The sequence below is a fragment of the Astatotilapia calliptera genome, chromosome 8 (genome assembly GCF_964374335.1).
Source record: "Astatotilapia calliptera chromosome 8, fAstCal68.1, whole genome shotgun sequence".
In the NCBI taxonomy this organism is placed as follows: domain Eukaryota; kingdom Metazoa; phylum Chordata; class Actinopteri; order Cichliformes; family Cichlidae; genus Astatotilapia; species Astatotilapia calliptera.
Window position 1 is genome coordinate 28,746,027 of NC_137429.1, and position 9,893 is coordinate 28,755,919.

At 44.1% G+C, this 9,893-nt stretch overlaps 1 long non-coding RNA gene across 1 annotated transcript; it reads right to left on the reverse strand.

Annotated features, from left to right (window-relative positions):
* Positions 1-2,449: 2,449 nt before the first annotated feature.
* LOC145430494 (uncharacterized) lies at positions 2,450-9,523 on the reverse strand. The gene is made up of 2 exons (XR_013911068.1): positions 6,366-9,523; positions 2,450-6,328 (listed from the first exon to the last, which is right to left on the reverse strand). It is a non-coding gene; the product is annotated as an uncharacterized LOC145430494 (long non-coding RNA).
* Positions 9,524-9,893: the final 370 nt, after the last annotated feature.

Genomic DNA, 9,893 nt, shown 5'->3' on the forward strand with positions numbered 1-9,893 from the left:
GGGGCCAGGTGGCTGTCATCCGGTAGTTAAGTACTGGAGGTGATCAACCAATTATCCAATCCGAGGATAGGCAGAGACTCCACCCAGATACCTAGCAGGCACGCCCAGGTGTCCACCTCCTAAGAGAGAAAAGGGGAAAAAACCCACAGCCATTCTCTGGTGGGAGGAGTAACACAAAACAAACACAACACTGGATCATAACACATGATTGTCTCCTCAAAACACTTCCGGTGTGTTTGATCGGATCATGGCCAAGCTTGAAACCTGGACCCCCTGTAGCCAGTTACCAAGATTACATGAAGTACCCTCAGAAGGTCTGCTAGATGATGTTAATGCAGCACTACGGATGATACCTACAGCTACAATTCCTGACACTAACAAGCTGATCTATATCTACAATACGGCAGCAGTGATCAGTGAGATGTTTGGCTACAAGTTGAACAGCCACAAGGGGCAGTACCCTCCATGGAGAAGGAGGCTAGAGGGCAAGATCAAAGTAGCACGGAGGGAGGTTAGCCAACTATCGGAGTTGCAGAAAGGCGCGATGAGGAAGGTGCCTAAGAAGTACAGGAAGCTGTCCATACCTGAGGCCTTGGAAACTGCCAAGCAACGACTCACAGCCTTGGCCAGCCGCTTGAGGAGGTACAGATTGCCAAGATGGCGCCGAGTATGGCAGCCTCGTCGCGAGCTCCCCCAAGCAACAGCTTTTTTCTGTGTTTAATTTTACTTTTCCTTCATTTTTTCGCGAGTAGCACATGTCTCCTTGTGTACGACCGACAAACCTTACTGGACATAAAAGACGTTTTTTCTTATAACTTTCCGGAGTTCAAGTTTTGCAACACGGACCCTCCGTTCGCAGACCCCCCATTCATCTCACCTGAGACGCCTTTGTTCTCTGGCCCTGGAAGCCGCAAACGCCGACGCAGAGGGAGAAGATCTGGCGTTCTGGTTCGACTGAGACGGCACACTAACAGACCACCGTTACCCAGTTTATTATTGGCTAATGTGCAGTCTCTGGAGAACAAGCTGTGCGATCTTCGGGCACGGATCTCATTCCAGCGAGAGATGCGGGACTGCTGCGTGATCTGCCTCACAGAAACCTGGCTATCGGACAAGGTACCGGACTCCGCAATACAACTACCGGGGTTCTCCGTGCATTAATCGGAGCACTAGGTGCGGTGACTCCCAAGCTAGGCGAGTGGCTCCAGCAGATCCCGGGAATAACATCGGAGATCTCTGTCCAGAGGAGCGCCGTCCTGGGAACAGCTAAGATACTGCGCAGGACCCTCAAGCTCCCAGGCCTCTGGTAGAGGACCGAGCTTGAAGGATAAACTGCCCGCAGGGGACGAGCGTTGATTTTTAAAAAAATATGTACATTTGTATATATATATTTATATATAAAGAAAAATGTGGTATTACTTTGAATTAAGACTCACTTTATTTAGAACAGAGCTAAAGTGTTTTTTTAAGGTCCTTTGCTGCCCTCCAGTGACTTATAGAAAATACTGGGAGACTGATGTTGTCAAGCATTTTTGCTGAAGTCAAATTCAATATAACCATAAAAACCCCCAAAACAACAAAAGCTAATATGTTTTTTATACTCTATTATAGATACAATATAGGTTCATGAGATTTACTAATCATTGCATTCTGTTATCATTTATGTTTTACACAGTATCCAAGCTTTGTTGGAACTGGGGTTGTAATTTAAAGACCAGGACCAAATGCTCAGAAAAACCATAATATGAATACTGAAAATCTGTGTGATCTATGCTATTAAAATTATTAGTAATATAATAAGCAAGTCAACCTATAAAGCCACAACTGACACCTCAGTGGATATATGCCACGATTGCTTTCTGTTTATATGGGCATTTTTTTCATTGAGTTAACACTTGTTCTGCTACCTGATGTGTTTTGAGTATGTCAAACCAGAAGGACTAAATCATGGCCGGCTGGACAGATTGTGTCTTTTGGTTGGCTTAGAAATGCCTCATGCTGCAAAAATAAATATGCACTTAAAGGTGCAAGTCATGTCAGAAGTATGGGGACAATTTCACAGCACACAACTGGGGGAACCATTGATCCAGCATGATTTAAATTCATATAAAAGCAATAAAATACCATCTGCAGTGTCTGTGCAGAATGTAATAATTTCTGTTAATTGAGGAAAAGTTTGTTAATCAAACACAGTAAATCACAGGGAACATTGCCATCATCTTAACAGCTGAAAGACTGCAGTAGCTGGTTACAGTTAGATGCTGTTTTAGACTTCTTGTCTTGATGCATGCACAATCATCCAGGTATGGAAATCCCAAAAAGTTAATTCTGTTCATCTGTACGTAGCGTTTTAGTGGGAGAAAGCTTTCCTGACTCATCCAAGTGACTTCTTCAGTCTCAGCTGACCACAGGTTTCCCCAACCTTTAGACAGTACATTTACATAATGACTGAAGTCAAGTTATCTTTATTTATATAGCACATTTAAAAGACATCAAGTGTCGGCCAAAGTGCTCAACAGAGGGATAATATAATAAAAAGAATTAAAATAAGTAAAAGGAAAACATTATAGAAAACACTGTAAGACATCCATATGTTTGTAAAAAATATGTGTACATGCAAATATGAACATACATATACAAAAATGTACACATTCACACACAATGACACATACGTGAACATAAAATACATGTATAACAATGGGCTGTGAGCTTTCCGCTCTTCAGGAACTCTCTCTGCAGGAGGGGGAGATACAGGAGAGGTGGAGGAAGATCTCAGCCTGGGCGTCCATTCAGAATCAGAGAATCAGAATCAGAAACTTTATTGTCATTGTCACGAGAACAACGAAATGAAGAATGGTCCCCGATCATTGCATCATCCCTAGCAATATCAAAATATAAATAAAATAATAATAATAATAAATAAAATTTATAATAAATAAAACAATAAAATTCAATAAATAAAATAGATAGAATACTTAAAATACTAATAAGATGTAACAGTAAAACATTTACATACGTTCCCACACATGCTTCAGACCGTGCATAGATTCAGACCAGAGTGGCGTGATGGACATTTTTTTGTAGTATTCAGATGTGTTATTGCAGTTGGATAACAGCTGTGTTTGAGTCTATTAGTCCTTGCTCTGATTGCCCTGTACCGTCTGCCTGAGGGCAACAGTTCAAACGGAGTGGCCAGGATGTGAGGTGTCTTTTATGATGTTTTGGGCCTTTTTAAAACAGTGGGCGTTGTGTAGAACTTCCAGTGTGGGGAGAGGGCAGCCAGTGATCTTTTGGGCGGTGTTAATGATCCCTTGGAGTGCTTTCCTCTGAGCCCCTGTGCAGCTAGTGTACCAGATGCATATGCAGTAAATTAGAACACTCTCAATGGTGGCTCTGTAGAAGGACACCAGCAGTCTCTGTGTGATGTTATTCCTCCTGAGAATTCTCAGGAAGTACAGTCTCTGTTGGGCCTTTTTCAGCAGCTCGGAGGTGTTCACACTCCAGGAAAGGTTCTCCTCTATATTGACTCCCAGGAAGCGGAAGCTTGCCACCCTTTCTACACAGTCCCCATTTATGAATAGTGGTTGGATCTCTGCCTTTTTCCTTCTGAAATCTATTATGAGTTCTTTGGTTTTTGAAGTGTTGAGGAGGAGGTTATTGGCCTTACACCATGATGTCAGCTGCTCCACCTCGTCTCTGTACGTAGACTCGTCTCCCTTGGAAATGAGCCCCACCACTGTGGTGTCATCTGCAAATTTCACAAAGATGTTGCTGTGGTGGTGAGGAGTTTACTGGATTATTTGTGCCGTTAATTAGTGTCAACTAATTTGTATTCAATCTCCGCACAGGATATGCTTGTGAAGATGGAATATGAGGGAGAGCAGAAGTGCGTTGAAGTTCCACAAAGGGATGAATGAAGGACATGCATATTGTATTGAAGAAATAAGTGATGAGAATGCTGTTTTTTGCATTTACCAGTTCGCCTATGTCAGACCTTTTGATAAACAAAATTCTAATGAAAGTGAGAACATGTATACTGTTACATCTTTCAGAAAATGTTTTGAAATTGTGGTGCACAGTTCAGAATAAATGTTTTTCAAAAACCATTGCATCTTTTTAGTAAATGTTTATTTCCAAAAGAAATTTCTAGAAGTTCAGAACAGTAAAATTCCTGCTTTTTAGAATGAATTAGAAGATAACTCTTACGTAGTTAAACTAAAATACTCTTTGAGAGTTAATATATAAACTCTTAACACCCAGTGTTAAATTATCAACTCCAGACAGATTTGGTGTTTAACACTAAATCAGAGTTAACGTACCAACTCTCCAAAAAGAGTTAAATTAACACTCTCTGGTGTGGACCCATATAGACACTTTAATAGTGTTGAAATCAAATCCGACAGTGTTAATTTGGACATGCTGGATTTGCTGTGTAGGCAAGGGGACTATGGTGGAGGACTTCAGGCAGAGTGGGACAGTCGCCTGTGCGAGGGATTTGTTGAAGATCCTGGTGAAGATCCCAGCCAGCTGTTCTGCACAATCCCTCAATATTCGACCTGGCACACCATCAGGACCCGCCGCCTTCCTCGGGTTAACAGCCTGCAGCATGCGCCTCACCTCGTGCTCTTCCAGGGTGAGGGTGGTGCTGCTATGGGTGGCGTGTTGCTGCTGTGGCTCCAATACCTCCGGTACCCTGGTCTCAAAGCGGGCGAAGAAGATATTCAGCTCCTCTGCCAGCTCCAGGTCACCGTCCGCAGCTCCGAGATTGATCTCATAATTATATAGTGTCTTATGTAGTCTGGAAGATGAGTGGATGGTGGGGTGGGGGCAGTTTTCTCTGTGGTGGGGTTGGGTGGACTGTCCCGGGCTCTGTGGGGCCGGGCGGCGCTGCTGCACTGGGCCCCGGTCTGGATGGGCCTGGGCCCCATTTCCCTGGCGGGTCGCGGAGTATGGGGGTGCCTACTGGGGTCAGCGGGGGAGCTGGCCCCAGGGAAGGGTCACTTGCCCCTCCCTTCCTTCCCTCCCTATCTCCAGCTGCCTCCCTCTTCCCGCTCCACCACAACCACCCACACATGCAGGGCCTTGGAGTAGGGGTGTGTCACCAGGGTGCAGAGGAGGCTACCCCCCCTCTGTCCCCTTCTGGCTGCCCCTGCCTCAATTTTATCCCACAACTTAGACATTCACATTACTCACACTCTCATTACACATACATATAGGATCTTGGGGGTGGGCACGATGCACGGAGTCCAAAGTACCATCAGGGTGTACACGTCACCTCTGGCGTCGTTGCCCACCTCTCAATTTTAAATACACGTAGACATTGAGGGCTAGCAGGAGGGACCATGCGCTTACCTGCTGCTCTCTGGCAGGTAGCTCCATGCCCTCCTGGGTTTTAAATGCACCTTAGAACACACATGCATCAACACTACATATGAGCGGGCGGAGGGAGGTTTGGAGACTTCTCTCACTAGGAGGAGGAGTTGGCCGTCCGACTGCGGTCTGGAGTGTGGGGCCTCCCTGCTGCTGCGGAGTCGGGGCGGTCTGCCTCCCCCCACCGCAGGGAAAAGGGTAACACCACCTGGGTCTGGGTGCAGTTCCCCCCTCCAGGGGCAAGGGTACCTAGACCCGGTTCGTAGAGTACGCTTGGGGAGTGTGATCGTGTGTACAGCGTCTCTTCATGTCTGTCTCCACGTTGGTTGAGTGTGGAGTAAGTGCATATGAGAGCATGAGGGTGGGAATGGATGTTTGTATCTGTGTGTGCCTGTATGTCTGTGTCTATATGTCAGGTTGGGTATCAGACGCCACCTCTCTGGGGACATCTCAGGCCCTCCAAGGTTTGGAGGCCTATCTCCCACCACCACCACTTCCCTTGCCAGTGGTGGACTCCCTCAGACATCGGTGCGTTGGTGGTTCTTTGTGTCCGGGGATGGGCGTCCAGGTACACACCGGCTCACTCCTTGGTGGCTGCTTGTTGGGGCCTGGAGCCTGGGGCTCGCTCGGGCCACTTCGGAGGTGGGGTGCCCTCGGCCTCTCGGCCTGGGGCTCGGTCACTCAGGCACAGCTGGCTGCCGGCGGAGCTCACGGGCGCGTCACTGCAACTCCCCCTGGCTTCTGCTCCGCGGCTGCTGAGTGAGCCCTCATCTGGGACTCTCCTCAGCTCTTTCTGGGACAGTGGCGCGGCTGCCCCTCTGTTGGTCTTCCTTGGTCTCTTGTGTTCTGGGGGCCTCTGGATGTCTGGAGTTTTGATCTCCTCCATACCTGCTTCATGCCCTGGAGGACGGGGCTGTGGCCCCCCCACACCCTCTATCAGATCATTACATGAAGGAACCTTTTATTTATTTATTTATTATTATTATTTTTTTTACCTTTTAAAAACAAGCGCGTCCATGCTCACAGGTGTACACACGGGTGATCACACCCACAAACTACACCCTTTTTGGCTCCTACCTCAAAGCACACTGTGTTCTGTTGATCTTATGTGCTGCAACAGTGATCACAAAACGGTGTATAACTGAACACAGTAGTGCAATTTTTAACCAGGTCTTCCCATTAACACCTGACCTGCCCAGAGGGTCAGTCAATGAGCTCGTCAATAGCTTCAATGCTAACATGTTAAATGTAATGGACACTATTGCTCCCATTAAGGTGAAGGTTATCTCTGGAAGGAAAAAGTCTCCATGGAGAAACTCCACACTGGTGAAAAATGAAAAAAGAGAGTGTAGGAAAGCTGAGCGCAGATGGAGAAAAACAAACCTCCAGGTTCATTATGACATTTATAAAGAGAAACTTCACAATTATAATTTACAACTGAGGAATGCAAGGAGGTCCTACTTCTCTGACATCATCACTAAAAACAGCCATAATGCTCGGGTCTTATTTTCTACAGTTGACAGGCTAACAAACCCTCCTGTGTCAGTGGCAGCTGAACTTCATTCGACCATGGCCTGCAATGACTTTGCCAAATTCTTCACTGAAAAAATCCAAAAAATTAGACAAGCAATTGGTACATCAACAGCATATCCAGGATATGTACTGTGTCCACCAAAAAACTGTTTAAACACCATGAAACAGTTTCAACCTATTAACAGCAAAGACCTGGAGGACATCTTAGGTCAACTGAACTCCTCCTCCTGCTGTTTAGATGTCCTGCCAACAAGTTTTTTCAAAAAGGTCTCAAAGACTTTAGAGTCAGACCTGTTACAGATCGTCAACTTTTCTTTATTATCAGGTGTGTTTCCAGAATCACTAAAAACTGCTGTAATCAAACCTATACTGAAAAAGGACAATCTTGACAAGACACAAATGAACAACTACAGGCCGATCTCAAATCTCCCGTTTTTAAGTAAGATCATTGAAAAAGCAGTTTCTCAACAGCTCAGTTACTTCTTAAAACAGAATAATTGCTACGATGCCTTCCAGTCAGGTTTTAGACAGAACCACAGCACTGAAACCGCTCTGACCAAAGTGTTTAATGACATATGTCTGAATACAGACAGTGGAAAAATGTCAGTCCTAGTGTTACTGGATCTCAGTGCAGCATTTGATACAGTTGACCACAACATATTACTCAAACGACTGGAGAACTGGGCAGGTCTTTCAGGAACTGTACTAAACTGGTTCAAAACATACGTAGAAAACAGGAAATACTTTGTATCAATAGGTAACTTCACATCTGAGCAGACAAGTATCACATGTGGAGTTCCCCAAGGTTCCATCTTGGGACCCCTTCTGTTTAACATCTACATGCTCCCACTGGCACAGATTATAAACAACAACAAAATAAACTATCACAGCTATGCAGATGACACACAAATATATATCACAATGTCACCAGGAGACCGAGGCCCTGTACAGGCTCTTGGTAAATGCATTGAGGAAATCAATGACTGGTTGTGCCACAATTTTCTCCAGCTAAACAAAAACAAAACTGAGGTAATAGTCTTTGGCTTGATTACTGTAACAGCATCTTTACAGGTCTACCTAAAAAATCAGTCAGACAACTACAGCTCATTCAGAACTCTGCTGCTCGAGTCCTCACTAAGACCAAAAAAGTGGACCACATCAGTCCAGCTCTGAGGTCCTTACACTGGCTGCCTGTCCGTCAGAGGATAGACTTTAAAGTTCTGATGCTGGCCTATAAAGCTCTGAATGGTTTAGGACCAAAATACATCAATGACCTCCTGACCCAGTATGAACCATCCAGATCCCTCAGGTCATCTGGATCCGGTCTTTTATCAGTTCCCAGAGTCAGAACCAGACACGGAGAAGCTGCATTCAGCTTTTATGCTCCTTATATCTGGAACAAACTCCCAGAAAACCTCAGATCAGCTGAAACACTCAGTTTATTTAAATCCAGGTTGAAGACTCACCTGTTCTCAGCTGCATTTGAATAAAGCACCAAATCCACACTTTAAGCTTAAATTTCAAAACTTACATTTAACTACTGATTTTATCTACTGTTCTGATTTTATCTGTTTTGATTTTATATACTGTTGTTTGTTTGTTTGTTAATTAGTTAGTTAGTTTATTTGCTTGTTTTATTCAATTTTAAATCATGCTTTTTATTTGTTCTTGTTTCTAATGTCTCTGTAAAGCACTTTGAATCACCTTGTTGTTGAATTGTGCTATACAAATAAACTTGCCTTGCCTTGCACAATAATGTTTAATATTTAGTATTTACTGTCATATTCCCATATATCATTGTGATGTTGTTTATTCTATTACTCTTGTTCTCTTCTGCTTGTTCTCTTTTTTCTTTCTCAACAGGTGATCGATATATGCATTTTTTTTCTCTGCTTATTCTGTTGGTTTATGTTTTTTGCCCTTCTCCCCCGTCCCTCTTCTCAGCTGTTTCTCTTTCCCTCTTTCTTTCTCCCCTTCTTTCCCCCAGTCAAGTCTGTCCCGTATTCAGCAAGTGAAAATAAAATAAACAATAAAAGGTGAATCAAATGGACCATTACGGCAAGGCTGGGATGGTCAATTTGGTAAAGTAAATCCGTTGGGCATCTTTCTTTGCCTTTAGACAACAATTCTGATGGCAAAAGAGCCAAACGGGACAGGTGCAAGAAAAAAAAAAAAGGGCTGTGAGGTCAGTTTCTTGATCAACAACCACTGATTAAAGACCACCTTTACAACCAATTGTCTGTATGATCAACTCAGTCACCTATAACATCTCAAAATGTCGGGCTTCGATCCTCAGTCTGTTAGTAGGCAGGTCTAAACACCACATCCAGAACACCTTGGATTTTGTTGAGAAGGTGAGAAATGTTATTATGGAGACAGATGAAACAATGGTCTTGTATGAGATTACATCTCTCTTCACTTGTGTTCCAGTCACTGAAGTAGTGGAGGAAGTTCGTAAGGGTCTTGAGTCATGCTCAATCATCCAGTAACTAAATTCCAAAACGTTGATTCTGTTCATCTGGATGTAGTGTTTTCAGTGGGAGAAACGTTTTGTCCAGATGAACAGAACCAACTTTTTGGGATAGTTTGTAAGAGATTACAGAATTACCCAGACCTCAGCAACAGGACCACTCTCAGTACTGACCAAGTGTTTTTTCTCTCGTGAACTGTTGTCAGAACTGTTCCCATACAAGGGTCAGTACTACAGGCAGAAATATGGGTGTACAATAGTTTCCCCAGTTTCACCCATTGTGGCCAACTTGTACATGGAAGAAGTGGAAATGTTTGTTCTGTTATCCTGAAACACCGCCAAGTCATTATTTCAGGTCTGTGGATGACATACCTGGATGGAAATCAAATCTCAGGACGTACCATAATTCAATAATCACAATAACGCGGCAGACCAATACATCAACTTCACCAAGGAGGATATGTAAAATGACAGGTTAGTCTGCGACTGTCAGATCTCCATCAGTAATGTGAGACATTTA